At 40.6% G+C, this 17,229-nt stretch overlaps 1 long non-coding RNA gene across 1 annotated transcript in view; it reads left to right on the top strand.

The window, feature by feature from the left end:
- The window catches only part of LOC120401760, a 116,244-nt gene that overhangs the window by 247 nt on the left and 98,768 nt on the right, over positions 1-17,229 (top strand). Inside the window, exon 2 of the long non-coding RNA XR_005596715.1 lies at positions 46-213. This is a non-coding gene — a long non-coding RNA (uncharacterized LOC120401760). The remainder of the gene's footprint in view (positions 1-45; positions 214-17,229) is intronic.

Genomic DNA, 17,229 nt, shown 5'->3' with positions numbered 1-17,229 from the left:
AGCACCCCTGTGAGATAAGGCTGTGCTATTATTCTTATTTTACAGATGAGAAACTGAGGCATAGAGGATAAGTAACTTGCCCAAAGTCACACAAGAAGTCTGTAATAGAGGAGGGAATTGAACATGGGTCTCTTAAGTCTGAGGCTAGTGCTCCTAACCACTGGACCATCCTCTCTACCGTACCTCCCTGTTAGACAAAAATGCTGCAAAAGGGTGAGTGCTATTAACACACCTCTACTGTTAAAGGGTATAGCGCTGGAATGTCTTTATACTCCTTCAGTTGTTTCTTGCCTACTTGTTCCTCCAAACTGGGTTATTCCTGGTTTAATGTCATTTAAACTAAAGGGGTTAAAACTGGGGGTGTATTTCACTCATTGGGTGGGATTGGATTTCAGTTACTGTGATGTAAATGCATATTAATGACTTCAGTTGCATTAGAGTTACACAGTATTTACAGTGGTAAAATCGAGTCCAGAGTCTGGTCCATTGACTCTACAACAGATTTCCTCCATTAAATCCTCACCCCAGCTCTGGTCTATTTACACTGGGTTTAAGAACTCTCACTCTGGCCCTTTACAGCAGGTCAGAGAGCTGAAACACCATAAAGGGGCCCTGAAAGCCCCAGTTCTAGCCAGGGGGAGATTGCTGCCTCACAGGCACTGAAGAAGACAGCAGTAAGGCCTTCACCAAGGATCCCCTTGCAGATTCTAGTGTAGGGGATGTGCTGGGGCCATGGCTAGGGTGAGAGAGGCATACTGGGGGCGTAGCATCGTCATTGTAGAGAATCCAGTCAGTGCTGTGGCCCACAGGGCAGCCCAGGGAGGCTGCCATAATTTAGGCAGGCCCCCAGGGTTATTTAAATTATAGCCAGGGGCATCTCCAGCTGATGGAATGTGTGTCTGCTGCACTGCCCTGGGTTAGCGGGACTCGAGCCAGCTGACCCATGTTAGGGAACCCTGGGCTTGAGCATCTACATTGTATTTTAACCCTAGGTAAAGAATTTTCTGAGCCATGCTCAAAAGGGCTAAGGCTCTGACATCCACATGGCAGTGCTCAGCGCTGAGTCCCAGAATCCCCGCCCCCCGAAATGTGGCTGCTCTAGCTCTAGGAACATGATGCATGACAGGAAAACTTTACTGCATGCCCTGCACATTATCAGGAAGCAGCTTGCTTTGTAAAAGGCTTGATTGGTTCACTCTCTATTGCAAATCCAGGAGGCTCTCTGACAATGTGCTTGCGGATCCATGATAAGAACAGAATGGGTTACACTGACCTGAGCTGCTGCTGTTTGACAAGGATGGGAAGGGGCTTCTGTTTTCAATTGAGTGGATTGCAGATTGTTGGTATAAAGGGGACTAAGGAAGTTGTCCCATGGAATTGTGGGATACTTCCAGATGTCTCCCCAAACCTGAATCAAGCAGGGCTGTGGCTACACTGCAATAGGGTTTGGATTCTGGGTCCCAGCTTGACTTGAGCTTGGACCCTCCAGCTCTGCAGGGTCCTGGGACCCTGGGTTAGGTCAATTGCAGTGTAGACCCCAGAGGAGTTCGCTTTGAGACTGGGCTCAAGCATGGGTGTACATTGCAGTTTAGACATATCCAGAGCAGCCCAGGATTGGAAGCATGCAAAGGTGGCTTAAAAGTCACCATGGTGTTGGGCTACAAATTCTGTGCTGCACAGAATCTCACCCTTCATGCTTTAGATTTAACAATCTGGAGAATATATTAAGGGGGACTTTGAAGACTGAAAGGGGACATGGTAACAGTTTTCAAGTACATAAAAGATTGTTACAAGGAGGAGGGAGAAAAAATGTTCTCCTTAACCTCCCTAAAACAAGAAGCAATGGGCTTAAATTGCAGCAAAGGCAGTTTAGGCTGGACATTAGGAAAAACTTCCCAACTGTGGTTAAGCACTGGAATAAATTGCCTAGGGAGGTTGTAAAAAAATCTCCAGTGATGGAGATTCAAGAGCAGATTAGACAAACACCTGTCAGGGATGGTCTAGATAATACTTAGTCCTGCCCCAAGTGCAGGGAGCTGGACTAGATGACCTCTCAAGGTCCCTTCCAGTTCTATGATTCTATCTGCGGTCCCATTCTTCTGGAGAACTTAAATATGGTGTTCAAAGTAAAGAATAAGAAAATACTGGCAGATCTTATACAAACTTGTACATACAATATGTAGGCCTGCAGACCAGTACAAATCTTTTGGGGAAACACGGTTTTAAAACAATGAACTTTGACCTTGGGCTTCCAGTAAAACTCCTCCTGGGAGATGACAACACTGGTCCTAGTAATACATTGTTTCCTTTTGATCCAGGCTGAATTCTCTTCTAGGTCCTCATTTTTCCTACATGAATACTTGACACAACAAAATCTGGGAATTTCTTCTGTGGAGGAAATTTCTGCACCACAAACAAAAAGACAAAACAAAAATTGGCAATGCCCTGCTCTCTGCACTCTGAATTCAACACTTGTACCATTAGATCCCAGATGCTATTGTCCTTTGACTCTTACTGACAATGTTGCTAGCTAATTTTTTCCCTTTGTCTCTTGTAGCAGCTAGGGATAGCCTTAGATTTTCTTTGCAAATAATGTTTTGCCTTTTCCTTTTCTGTAGCAATTGTTGCATATGCTGAATTTATTCCTTATTAGAAGCTAGGTGTCCCCTTTACCCTTAGGCACCTGCATAGAAGGGTGGATTCCCCTGCTGTGTTAGAGCTACCAAGATTTTGGGCCTGGGTTCTGTGACACACAAGCATGTCTATATGGTTGCTGATCCCCCACCTGGACAAAGAATATCAGGGCTGGAGGGGACCTCAGGAGGTCATGTAGTCCAACCCCCTGCTCAAAGCAGGACCAATCCCCAACTATTTTTTTTGTGGCAGATCCCTAAATGGCCCCCTCAAAGCTTGAACTCATAACCTTGGGTTTAGTAAGCTAATGCTCAAACCACCGAGCTCTCCCCACCAAGCAACCAGGAAGGGGTAGGAAATAGTAAAAGCCCATGACTTTGACCTCCCACATGCTCACCAGCACAGCTAGCTAGATGTGTGGGAAGTAAGCTACACCTTTGCCACTGCTGCAATGAATTACTTACTATATACCCCAGGTGTCCTAGGGATAGACAAGGCACTGTGAAGCTCATTCTGGGCAGACAGCTACTCACCGCCTATTAGTGTGTAACCCTATTTTTGTGTTATGATAATTTCTTCTGTTTACTATCTTCAATTTTTGTTGTTGAATTCAACTGTTGCTCACAATGTGGGACCAATCCTCCCAGGGTCTGACTGCTCTCCACTCCCATTGGAAGTTGAGGATTCTCTATATTCTTTGCATTAGCCATTCAAACCCTTGTAGGATCAGGAAAAATATTTCAGGGCTTTTTTTAAACCAACAGAATTATTGTGAAGTTCAGCCTAGTGTTCTTATATTAATAAAGGTTTCCATTTGCTTTACTAGTGAACATCAAAGACCCTGATGATCTTAGCTTGCACTGACAAACATTGATTATGCCTCACAAAACACCTGTGAGCTGGTGCGCAAATATTCCTGTGATGTGGGCCATATAAATAAACCTATACAATAATAATTAATAATACTTCCCAGCTTTTACATAGTGCTTTTCATCTATAGCTCTCAAAGCACTTTACAAAGGAAGTCAGTATTATTTCCCCCATTTTACAGATGGAAAAATTGAGGCACAGGGAAGTTAAATGACATATTATTGGTACCAAATAATAGTCAAATACCCAATAATCGGTTCTAATTCTACAAAGACTTATGCATGAATTGAACTCTAACTTTGACTTCACTGGGACTATTCATGTGCTTAAAGTTAAGCAATGTGCATAAGTGTGTCCAGGATCAGGGCCATAGTGATCTGTATGTTTAATAAGATGTTCTCCAAATAACAGGAAAAAAAGGAGAGCCAGTTTTAAGCAAGATAGGGCTGCATTCACTCACCTCAGGGTACAAGTAACTTATGATAATACCAATGGGACTTGTATTATACAGCAGGAGAATTGGGCCCATATAGCATGGCGGGCACTCACCGCCACGGTGCCTCCTTCTGGTTAGTCCAGGAATTAGCTCTTTCCAGCCTTGGAGCACCTCCTGCTGGCTGGTTTCTCTCCCTTGGTTACTGGCCCTGTTGTCTCCACCACCTCTGGCCCCATGTCCATCCTGGACCCCAGTGCCCCTTACCTTGGGGTGCTGCCTCACAGTTGTGCCACTGCACACTCTGGGTCTCCCCTCTTCAGGGGAACCCCAAACCCCTATGCCCACTCCAGGGCTGGAGTGACTCTCCCAGCTCCTGACTCACAGCCCTCTTATCAGGGTCAGCTGTGCCCTGATTGAGCTGGCCACACCTGTGACCAGCTACTCCCTCAGCTGCTCTCACTCCTTTTATCCCAGGAGCGGGGTAACTGCCCTGCTACAGCCCTAAATAATTAGCATTAAACAGAGGAGTGCAAAGATAATGGCAAAACAACATAAGTATTTTACTCAATGAACAATATTAAAAACTTTGCTTGGCAAAGAAGCACAGGGATATCATGTTCTCCTTCGAACATCTGACCCTGCCCAAAGGAAAATACCAGTCTCAAAAGTCTGCAGATTAGAGATGGTGAATCAATGTCAGTCTAAATAAAGGAGACAGGGTGAATAATAATCACCTTTTCTGTATTAGAATCAAAGTTAGTCCCACTGATATCCAAAATAGATGAGTCTACACAATGTCTAATGAGCAGCAGCAACTGCAGCCTCAACAGTGGTATCAAGAGGCAACTTCTGAAACTGAATTATAAAACCCCATTTGCATTCAAGGCAAAATTGCTTACTTTACATAAACAAGAATTGTAGATCAGTAAATACAGCACACAGTCCCATGTGAATTTTTTCCCTGCTACCTATGTCAAAACTTAGTTAGTAGACTTAAAACAAAACAACAACAACAAACTTACTTATGCAGTGAGGTGAGCTGTACAGTAGCTAAAGAAGAGGGATAACTATCAGGCTTTGGAAGGTGCTTGTGTTGGTGTGGTGACAGTGCTGACCAGAATGTGCGTGATTAGTAAGTGAATATTTCACAAGGGGGAAAACAAGAACAAATGTAATTCGATGAGAAAAATTAAGAAAGGTTAGGAAAAAAATGTAGCGTTTAAGAAAGCCCTTAAATACTGCAAGAGCCAGAGATAAGTTTTCACTTCTATAACACTTCACCTGAGATATCCAAAGACAATGAACATTGCAAACATTGATCAATTTACAAAACTCCTATGAGGTAGTATTATTACTCCCATTTTACAGATGAGGAAATTGAGGTATAGGGAATTTAAGTGATGATATGCCCAAAGTCACACAGTTAGTTGTTGATTCAGTGATAAACCCATCATTAGATTTTGGACTCTGGTACTTTAAACTTGTTTTGACTATAATGGAGGCTTCTGCAGAGGATAAACAAACACATTTTGCTGAGGCATATGATGGGCTATGCTTTGTTAAAAGGATCATGAATGAATCTTAGAATAGATGGAACCCAGATGAGGTGTAACGTAAATGGATATATTGGACCAGAATGTGAGAGTGATTAAGGCGCAAACCCTGAAGCCCTTGCTCACATGAGTAGCGCAGTTAACTTCACCTGAGATGCCTCAGATGAGAAAGAGCTGCAAAATCTGGCTCAAAGTGTTAAAATCTTTATTTTTTTAAATAATTTTTTAACCGTGACATAAAGGAACCCAAACATTGTAGCCATTTAGGAGTATTATTGTGCCTCCTCCTCTGAGAGCTTAGAGTGCTAGTTATATTTGCATTAAAAATGTGCCAACGCTATGGGGGATTGTTTAATGCTGTGATGGTTTAATGTTATTCGGTGTTTAAGCAAAAGGTAAGCTACAAACCAAAAATCAGAGAAACATAGGCTAAATTATTATTGATGTGTATAAATTGAAAGAAACTGTTTAAAGAGAAAGAGATTCCTTCCCCTGGGAGGACAATAGTAAATCGCAGAACAAGATAAACTAAAGGTTAAAGCACACCTGAAGCTGCTGAGTGATTGCTTTTATTTTCACTGCCTATATTTTTCCTCTGTCTGGGGATATAAGTAATTTGATTGGAACAAGTAATTTGATGCTATAAACGGAGAACAAACTCAAAGTTAAATAAGTCAGTTTTCCCAGTTTGAGCAGCTGGTAGACCAAGAGTTATTCTCATAGTCAGAAGTAGTAGACCTTCATAATAAGGGCCCAAACCTACAAACATGTATATGCTGAGTAGTCCCACTCAAGTCAAAGTTAAAATGAACCATATGCAAGACTATTTACAGGACTGGGGGCCGGGGGGAAGGGAGGGAGGAAGATAAGAAGACAATGAAAATAACTGAAGTAACCCATAGTCAAAAATCAATTAAGACTCAACAAAAAATGTCAAAGACCCAAGGCTTACATTAGACTATGAATCTATATTAAATTCCTGCTGGTAGAACATTGGTTATTTTCATAAGGAAGTTCAGGAAAGGAGGCAGAGTGCTCTCTCCGGAGCTTAATTTGTATAGGAGTATTTATTTTCTCTACTTTTAAATTCTTTTTTTATTCTTACAAATACAGAAGAATTCATGGTAAATTCAGGCGACACTTCAAGAATGAACAGTTTTTGACATATTAGGCCTGATGCTATGGGTCTGTACAGCCACTTTGTACCATTCCAACAGCATAAAGAAGCCGTAACTCCTGTTTAATGAATCCCCCCTGTATCTGTAACACTTGCCTAAACTCAGTGCAGGTGAAGCAGAAAGTGTGCCCCTATTCCCCAGCAGTCCCCAAATGCCAGAACGGCCTCTTGAAGGTTGTGAGAAGCTGATGTAAGATAGAACAGCTTGAAGCTTGTGCTCTCTTGTGCTGGGGTGTGGACTGGCAATGATCAGTTGTGAATCACGGAACCACAGAAGTGGCTAAAACCTTAAGCCCACTTTGGCACTCCTATCCCTCTCCAGATTTACACCACACACAACTCATCTGGCCTAGAGAAACTAGGGCATTATGGTAAAAAACAATGGAAGGGGAAAAATATTTCTAAAACTCTTTAGGATTCTGTGCACTGAAAACATGCCAGAGAAAAAGGTACCATGGAAGGGAAGGGAAGGGAAGGGAAGGGGACCTGAAGTGTCTAAATTTGCCAGACAAACATGGCCCAAGACACTGCATCTTCAGTCAGAGTAATCAAACTAAAAGACTTCCACTCACCTCCTATCCCATCTCTGCAGTCATTGACAGGAGGGATGGGCTCACATGCATGCTGTCTCTGGCTCCCTTGCATGCAAGTTCCCCCTCCATGTGTGGGGAAGCTGAAGAAGGGAGATACACTGAAACCTTCATCATTAATTTACACATTTTCCACACAAGATGCATCATTTTCCCCTTGGGAGCAGGAGTTGCCCTGAGCAGCTCTTCCCTCCCCCACTCTGTAGTTCAGGTAGCTATCCAGAGAAGGCAGAGTATGCTACTCGAGCAACTTCATTTTGTGTGCCCTCCTTTGCTTCACCATCAATGCTTCCCTCAACACAATGGGGATTGCTTCCTCTCTTAGTGCCATATCTTTCTCAGACATTTGAATGTTTAAAAAATCTGGGTCCAGGTACAAAATGTTGTGGCTTGAGCCCATTTGGTAAATGACATTTTCATTTAAAATTAGTGAATAATCTCTGGGTTTCTATAGTAAGACACTATACAAACAAATAACACAAAGACTGCCCCAGAGAGTACACATTTGAACAGTCTTACAGTGGAGGTTGTGAGAGCATGATTGGAAGAAAATAGTTTTAGAAATAGGAAGAACGTCCTGCTGTGGAGTTATTCAATGGTTATCTGAAACTAGGTCTTTTATATAGTGAGAGGAGTTTTAATTGGAGGAATTTCGGGCAAAATTGTCCTCATGACTTCAGAAGATCTTTATTCCTCTTACTGAGGAATTCACTGAATAGACAAGGACTGTCTTAGCCATGCAGAAATCATTCAGTTGCTAGTTTAGTTGGTAGTGATGAATGATTCTTAACCCTTGAGACATGAAACAGTGACAGATGGAGAACCCAAGGCATTATTTTTAAATTCAGTAAGAACCTTTAATAAGAGAAAAAAAGATAAATGTTACTACATTATAAGAACACAGGGTCTTTTTCTATTATTATTTAAATTCCCTTGCTAAGTTCATGAATCCACTTCTGGCAAATTAGCAGTTGCTTGTGTTTACCAAACCTGAGAGAACTGAGTGCCTTCTACTCTACTGACACTATATTGCGTTGCTCTCATTAGCATTTCGTTAGACCTGTCGTTCATCTCATTAGTATCTCAACTTCATAAAAATTTAGTGTCTCTTTCCTTACATAAGTAAGAAAGCTCAGATGTGAAGGAGTTAATGAAGTTAAGCATTTTCTCTACTTCCTAAGTACACTTGCTATTGGCACTTGCTGAGCTGTGTCAAGCTGATATTTTTAATAATACACTGTGTTCTTTTTAGCCCATTTCTCTGTGAATCACACTGAGCTGAAAGAAATTTCCAGCAGTTTTAGGTTTCATGCACAGCTCAGTAGAACATCTTTAATATGGGGGTTCTGATGTGACATGGGTTTGTGTAAAATTTATGCCTCTAAATCCTTCCTGACAGTTTGAAATTTTGGTGTCTGTCGCACTCTTAGCAGCAGATTCAAAAATATGTCTATTAGGAATAAATCTGGGGAAATGTATTTCAGATTTGCTTACTTTAGCAAAAGAAAAAAGGGTTTGGGGGGAATCATGAGACTCCACTATTCCTTCCACACTTGTTATATTTGGAATAGGAAACACTACCTAATATATTCTGGGCTAAAGATCTTCTGAAGTCATGAGGACAATTTTGCCTGAAATTCCTCCAATTAAAACTCCTCTCGCTATATAAAGGACCTAGTTTCAGATAACCATTGAATAACTCCACAGCAGGTCGTTCTTCCTATTTCTAAAACTATTTTCTTCCAATCATGCTCTCACAACCTCCACTGTAAGACTGTTCAAATGTGCACTCTCTGGGGCAGTCTTTGTGTTATTTGTTTGTATAGTGTCTGGTATAACAGGGCCCTGATCCTTAACTGGGGCACATAAGTGCTACCACAACGGGTGTAAAATAATGATATTACTAATAACGAGCATCCCAAAGTTAAGCTTGTAAAATGTTTCAGTATGTATAGAAGGGTGATGCCGAAACAAAAGGAACTGAGTTTAAATAATTCTACAGGTTCAAAAATTAGGGAGTTATTTCATTTCAAAATGTTATGATAATAATGCCAGCTAACACCATCTATTGGTGTTTACATTCTAAACTCCGGTTTTCTCAAGTTCGCTTGAGAAACAACCGAGTTGTTGCAGATTGCTTCAGGCTGGAACTGGACCTATAAATTGTCAGTACCAAGGCAATGGTGTTTTTAATCAAAAAAGATTAAAATCAGTTTAAGCTGAAAACAGCAAAAGAGATGATTGTACATTTGGGGTGGTTGTTCCAGCAATCTTAAGAAGATCATTTCCCCGCAGACAAATAAATTTTTAATTTGAAGACTGCCACTGATTTCAGTGGGAATCTATGCATTCAAAAGACTTCACATTTGAAGTCGAAGATCAAAATAGCGTAGGGAGATCTGAGATGGGATTAGAGCTATACAAAGTTAGTTGACAGAGGAGGATGAAAAAACATGAATATTTAAATAAATGACTTCGCCAAATCTGGGAAACTGAAGTATTACTGGATTTTTATTAGGAAATATGCAGAAGGTGCAAGCATCTTAGCTATAACAGTATAGACATTTCTTGTCAGTGATTTGTTGTGTCACATTGACGTTCAGTGGAGCCAGAACCATCTTTTCACCTGTTTTTATGAGGCTTCTAGCACTTAGTAAATAAATAAATCAAATTGCTAACTAAATATCAGTTGATTTTGAATAATGTAACATATATTACTTTACAGTGTTAATAGCCTCTTTGAATAGATTTCTAGGGCCAGATTATCAGCCACTTTCTTACACTGGTGAGTGGTTACTCATCTGAGTAATCCCATTCACTCTAGTGGGCCTCCTCAGGTGTCTGATCCAATGACCACTGAAGTCAATGGAGAACCTACTATTGGCTGTAATGGAATTCAGATCAGGCCCTGAGCAAGTAACCACTCCACAATGCAAGTAAGCAGTTCACAATGTGGCGGCTCTTAATATTTATTTGGTATTTCATCACCTTAATAAAGTCCATAATTAAGATCTACTAAAGTATATGACAAGAAATATTTATTGTTAATTGGCTGGGATTATATTTGGAGAAATACAGAAGCTTGATTTGAAGAATACTTTTCAATTGGGTGTACTGAGTCATAATTAAACTTCCTTTAAAGATCATCCTTTTTCTTGATTTATGCCTAAAATACAGTAAGCCTTGTCAAGCAGGCCAGAAATACTGAGCTACATAAATCTTTTAATGTGGCGTAATTTTTATGACAGATCTCAACAATTTATCATGGGACTTTCAAATTTAGAACAGATGTTCTATGTTAGAGCAAATTAAGGATTTTATTTAAGAAACTTCAATGGTTTTATTTGTTTTAGGGGGTACTGGGTTTTTTACATCCTGTAGCAAGCTTAAGCGTTAACTACAGTAAGATCCCCATCAATTTCAATAGCGAAATATCAGACCCAAGAAGCACACCTGATACAGAGCCATTCTGTAGCCCGTCTAACATGGAGCCAGCTCCTCTCAACACAGATTGCAGTGCGAGTGTGAAATCAGATTTTTGCAAAGGGGCTATTTTCCACCCTGATGAAGGAGGCAGGATGGGGTTGAACAAGACAGGGAATAGGCACAGTCTTGGCTGTCCCCACAATGTGCCAGGTAGCGTAGCTGCACTGGCACATCAGGTGATGTGCGCAGTACAGGGTAAAGACTCAGCATGGCTCACTCTGTGTGAGAAACGTTCCAAGTTACAATCTCCCTCCTGGGCTGCTCTCAGGGCAGGTTACTATCTTGTGATCTCTCCCATAGTAATCACACATTCTTCAATTCAGGCGAGATCCTTAGAGATTTTCTAGGGCTTAGATCAGCAGCCTTCTGCTTGTTAAGATTCTCTTGAAGGTTAAGATAAGGCTGGATTGAAAATTAGGCATCTCGTGTGGTTGGATGAGAATTCAGTGGAGTGCAAGATTATGGTTCAATTTTCATTTGGGCCAAATTCTGCTCACCTTACTCACTCGAGGAGTCCCAGTGAAGTCAGTGAGCAAGTAAGATCTAGCAGGATTTGGCTCTTTTGGAACCAATTGGCGTTTACCCACTGATTTTAGTGGGAGCGGGTTAAGGTCTTAATATGTTTCCTACTTATTCAGGTTGTTTCTGGGATCTGCCAACTTTAGCTGTGCTGACATTCAAGTGACTGTAGTCATTTTATATAGAGAGGGAACGAGAGAGAAATACTCATGGAGAGGAAGTATTACATATAATACAGTGATGTTAACCTCTTTGTTTGGACTGTCTAAGAATGTCTACACTTTTCAAACAACATGCTTTCCCCATGTTGTATGTCATTCTTCCTCTCCATGAGTATTTCTCAATGTATATAATTGTGCTTGGCAAAGCTGATGCAAATCACAAAAGGCAAAAAGCACTGGCTAGCTTGACCCATTAATAAAGGCAGCTTATTGTTTACTGTTGGTATTCTATTTAGTACGCCTGAATGCAGTTAATTTACAAGACCAGTGCAAGAGATTTTGTTTTCTAATCCTATTCTGCCATATCTTGGAAAGCTAATGTCAAGTGGTAGCCAAGACTAGCAGCCTGAGGAACAATGCTTCTACTTTTGAACATCATTATAGCCCTGACCATTCAAACTATGGAACTGAGCCATATAAAACTTTTTAATCGTGGAGGAAGCCAGGAAACTCATTTAAAATGTTTCCCCTCTGTTGTATCCCAATGAGACCCCTGAAAAGTTGCAACATTGAGAACCAGTTGTTTGTTTTTGATAGAATATATTAGCTAATAATACTGATCAAGACTCAGACATTCCAGCAATACAGTGCTAGCAAGTTTTTTGTCACAGTATAATTCACTTAATCATGACTCGCTTAATCAACTGACCACTTAACTGGGACATTTCTCAGAGAACTGGATTAACCTAATGATAGTGAGTGGTAATGAATGCTGCTTAATTAAAACAATATTAGCATAAATTCCACTTAAAGAGAATATATATTCAGAGAGTGTTATATTATGAAGTGGTGCTTCACAGGTGTGAAATTCTGAGCTCCAGTCATTTAATACAGAAGTTGCCAAATAATATTTAAGGATAAAAAAAAAGAAGAAGAAGAAAGTTCAACTATGGATGAATGCAGTGCATATCATTTTTCTTTTTGTATTCTTAATCCTTATTTTGCCATATTAAGGTTTTTCAGATTGTAATTTAGTGACCTCATCTCTTAATAGAGATATCTGCTTACTTCGGACAATAGGGTATCCACTAAAGGTGATTGCATTAAGGGGATTCTGCTATATAATAAATCGGGGCGCCTGCATTCATAGGTAGGGATTGGATCTTACAATGATTACCACCAAAATTGTTTGCTTGCTTATGTCATAAATATAAAGGGAAAGGTAACAACCTTTATGTATGCAGTAATATAAAAGCCCTCTTGGCCAGAGGTACAGAATCACTTACCTGTAGGGGGTTAATCAGCTCAATTAACCTAGTTGGCAGCTGACCAGAAGGACCAAGGGGGAAGAAGATATTTTCAAATCTGGGGGAGGGGGAGAGAAGGCTTTGTTTGTGCTCTCTTGGAACAGAGAGAGGGACCAGGCAGGAAAAAAACCCTCTCCTAAAACCCTACCTGAAATAAGCATCTAAGATTACAAGAATGTAAGTAAAGCAAGGAAATGCATTAGATTATCTTTTGTTTTAGCTTGTGAATTTTCCCTGTGCTAAAATGAAGGTTTATTCCTGTTTTTGTAACTTTAAAGTTTTGCCTAGAGGGGAATCCTCTGTGTTTTAAATCCTATTACCCTGTAAAATTATCTTCCATTCTGATTTTACAGAGGTGCTTATTTTACTTTTTTCTTTATAATAAAGTTCTGCTTTTAAGAACCTGATTGGTTTTTAGTGTCCTAAAAACAAAAGGGTCTGGTCTGTGCTCACCTTGATTATTCTCAAGCTTCCCCAGGAAAGGGGGTGAAGGGACTTGGGGGGATATTTTGAGGAAACAGGAACTCCAAGTGGTCCTTTTCCTGAATCTTTGTCTAACTCACTTGGTGGTGGGCAGCAATACCGTCCAAGGACAAGGAAGTTGTGCCTTGGGGAAGTTTTTAACCTAAGCTGGTAGAAATAAGCTTAGGGGGTCTTTCATGCAGGTCCCCACATCTGTATTCCAGAGTTCAGAGTGGGGAGGGAACCCTGACAGCTTAGTTTTTATTTTTAAAAATAAACGTAATTCCAAACACTAACAGACCTAAATCAAGCCATAAGCTATTACGTATCTCCACCACAGGTGGACACACCAAAATCAGTCTGAATGCAAACCAGCCATTTCAGCTTTCTTACAGTCAATAAAAGAAAGCATTGAATGAAAAATGAATATCTGACATCCATATTTGCCAGCCACAGAAGTAAAATATTTCAACCCAACAATCCTGAGCAAGATTAGCCCTCAAAATCTGCATTGCTTGGTGTTCCATCAGGGAAGTGGGATTTTCCCTGCCCCCACAGAATGAGCGGTGGTACCTACCCAAAAACACATGGAACTTGGGAAATTAGAGGGATCCTTTTGAGGGGAAAGGTCTCTGAAAGAAAAATAATATCACTCAAAGTTTGGCAATCTCTATGGGGATGGTGGGACAGATGAAGTAATCTACTTGGCTCCCCCCATTATGAGGCCACTCACTTCACAGACCCATCCAGTCCCAGCTCCCTCCCTCTGAGTCAGACACCAGCTCCATAGGGTCTTCTGAAAGGGAAAGATATTCCAGCAGAGACAGCTGCCTCCAATGTTCATGCATCATGGGGGGAAATCGGTGTACAGAGGAGATCTTAGGTGCACAGTCTGGTCCACAATTTGCAGTCCCTTGGGTTAAAAATAGTATATAAATGTAAGGTTCCTTACTATAAGTGTCATTATTCCAATTCTCCAATAACCTGCTCCTACTGGGAACCCATCTCTCCCCAAGCAGGTTTTTGAGTGTAATAAGAATTGTGCCTAGAGACTCACTTTGAAAATTCTTTCTCTCTTGAAGTGTATTAAAATAGATCAACCTAAGGGATTTCTCAGGGAGATTGTTTTTCACCCCAAACATTTCTTCAGAGATCTAGAATTTTACAACTTTCATTTTGCTGAGTTCTCATAGAAGGTAGCAGAGCAAAAGGGGTGGAAAGCAAAAGAAAGAAAAAATTGGAAATATGCTGAACTAGTGTCTGCAAACTAACTTCAAACACAGTTGAAAAGATAATGCTGATTTTTTAAAAAACGTATTTTTCAAAGGAGGAGGCACTTCAGTTCACTTCACTCACTCCAGGTCTTTGGTGGCGGGTCCTTCAGTGCAGCGGAAGACTTGGAGCGAGTGAAGGACCCGCTGCGGAAGCGCTGCCGAAGCCTCGGAATGCCGCAAGCGGGGGGCGGGGGGAAAGCCACGATCGGTGGCACTTAGGCTGCTCTACCACTTCATCCTGAGAGGGACCCGCTGCTGAATTGCCGCCAAAGACCCAGCCCTGCCCCATACCCCCTGAATCCTTTGGGTGGCCCTGGGGATAAAATGCTGTAAGTGAAAGTCCTTGCTTTCCATTACATACTGTAGTGATATCAGTTAAAATTTTCTGCCTGTTGAAGCAAGAAGGGTGCGTTCAGAGATCCAGACAACTGGGTCAGATCCTCAGACGGAGTAAATAAGCAGAGTTTCATTGATTTCAATAGTGCTATGCTGATTTACACTAGCTGAAGATCTGGCACACACAATTATAGAAACTGTTGATGGTGTCCCTTTAAATGATTTTCAAATGGCAGCTTTTGGCCTGAAATGCTCCACTGTGGCCCAGCCAGCACACATCTTTTATGGATCTCTATGATTAGAAAAGTTTAGGTAGGAAGTAGGGCTGTCAAGTGATTAAAAGAATTAATCATGATTAATACCACAATTAAACGCACTGTTAAACTACAATAGAATAGAATACCATTTTTTTATGTTTTCAAATATATTGATTTCAGTTACAACACAGAATACAAAGTGTACAGTGCTCACTTTATATTTCTTTTGTTTACAAATATTTTCACTGTAAAATACAAAATAAATAGTATTTTCAATTCACCTAATACAAGTACTGTAGTGCAATCTCTTTCTCACAAAAGTTAAACTTATAAATGTAGAATTATATATAAAAAATAACTGCATTCCAAAATAAAATGATGTAAAACTTTAGAGCCTACAAGTCCACTCAGTTCTACTTCTTGTTCAGTCAATTGCTCAGACAAACAAGTTTGTTTACATTTAGTTCAACTTTTGTGAGAAAGAGAGTGCACTGCAGTACTTGGTGGGACTGAGTGGACTTGTAGGCTCTGAAGTTTTACACTATTTTGTTTGAGTTCAGATATGGAACAAAAAAAAATCTACATTTGTAAGTTGCACTTTCACGATAAAGAGATTGCACTACAGTATTTGTATGAGGTGAATTGAAAAATACTATTTCTTTTATTTGTAATTTTTATAGTGCAAATATTTATAATAAAAAATAATGTAAAGTGAGCACTGTATATTATGGCCTGGGCTACACTAGCGGGGGTCGGGAGGGGGTTCGAACCAAGATACGCAACTTCAGCTACGCTTAGTTCGACTTACCTGGCTGTCCTCACAGCGGCGAGTCAACTGCTGCAGCTCCCCCGTTGACTGCGCTTACTCCTCCTGCCGAGGTGGAGTACAGGCGTCGATTAGCAGATCAATTCATTGTGTCCAGATAAGACGCGATAAATTGATCCCTGATACATTGAACACTACCCACCGATCCGGCAGGTAGTGTAGACTTACCCTTTGTATTCTGTGTTGTAATTGAAATAAATATGTTTGAAAATGTAGGAAAACATCCAAAAATTATTCTATTGTTTAACCGTTCGATTAATTTTTTTAAGTTAATTGCGAGAGTTAACTGTGATTAATCAACAGCCCTAGTAGGAAACATGAATTCCCATAATACAATCTTGCTGATCATCTATTAGATGCTTCTGTTTTGACTAACCAGTATTTTCTGACAAAAAAAGTTTCATCAAACAATTCTCAATCAGCTTGAGCCATAGTTCCTCTCTGTTTCAGCACTGAGCAGTAATGTGGGATGGGCTCAGAGAAAGAAGCAGGCTACACCACCCTGAGGGGTGCAACAAGCACACTCCCCTTTGTGTGGCGAGTTCTAAGAGGCTTTGTGCCTCCCTGCGGCACAAACTGTCATAGTTCTCCTGCTGGAATAGTCCAGCTCTGCACCCACCCGGAGCCTGTACCTGTGCATTAATAATACGATCATAGAATCTGGCCCCAAACCATTGGTGTTTCTTCCTGTTTCCCTCTTGGTAAGAAGAAGATAAACTAGGTTTAGACATCAGTGAGTAAGAAAGTGAACTGAACTAATAACCTATTGACTGCTTTAATAATAGAGGCCTAAAAAAATTGCTGGTATAGTTCAAAAGAGCTTAGCCTGAATCAGCTCTGCCATCAGCAGTGAAGGTCGCTAGAGAAAGGAGATTATTAAAAAGAGAGTATGTAGGCAGTGAAGGAAATAGGACATTCCTTTTTTTGAAAATATCACCCTTCTCCTGTTCCTGGGCTCCGCATTTGGAGAACAGCCGATGGCTAGTTTAAGGAGACTTGGGTAAGTGTGATGATAAATGAAAAATCAATGCTAGAGAAGCAGATATTATTTGTTTCCCTTTTAGTGGAAAACGTAAGGCTTTCTGGGACAGTACCATTCTGCTGCAGAACTCAGACTTCTGAAACTTTCTTTTTCCTGAAATAATTTCAAGGCTCGACAGAAAGTTTGTTAACTTTGTCTCCTGGCTCATGATTTAAAAACAGAAAACTTTTTCTGAAATGTGTACAATATTTTAAATAAAAAGGCACTGCAAATATAGAACAGATCCTCAACTGGTGTAAATCAACACAGCTCCATTGACTTCAAATACAAGGCTGGAGCTTATCAGGTATAAATTGGCA

This window comes from Mauremys reevesii, linkage group 3, assembly GCF_016161935.1.
Source record: "Mauremys reevesii isolate NIE-2019 linkage group 3, ASM1616193v1, whole genome shotgun sequence".
Classification (NCBI taxonomy): Eukaryota; Metazoa; Chordata; order Testudines; family Geoemydidae; genus Mauremys; species Mauremys reevesii.
The sequence above is the reverse complement of the archived record's forward strand: the minus strand, read 5'-3'. Positions and strand labels throughout refer to the sequence as shown.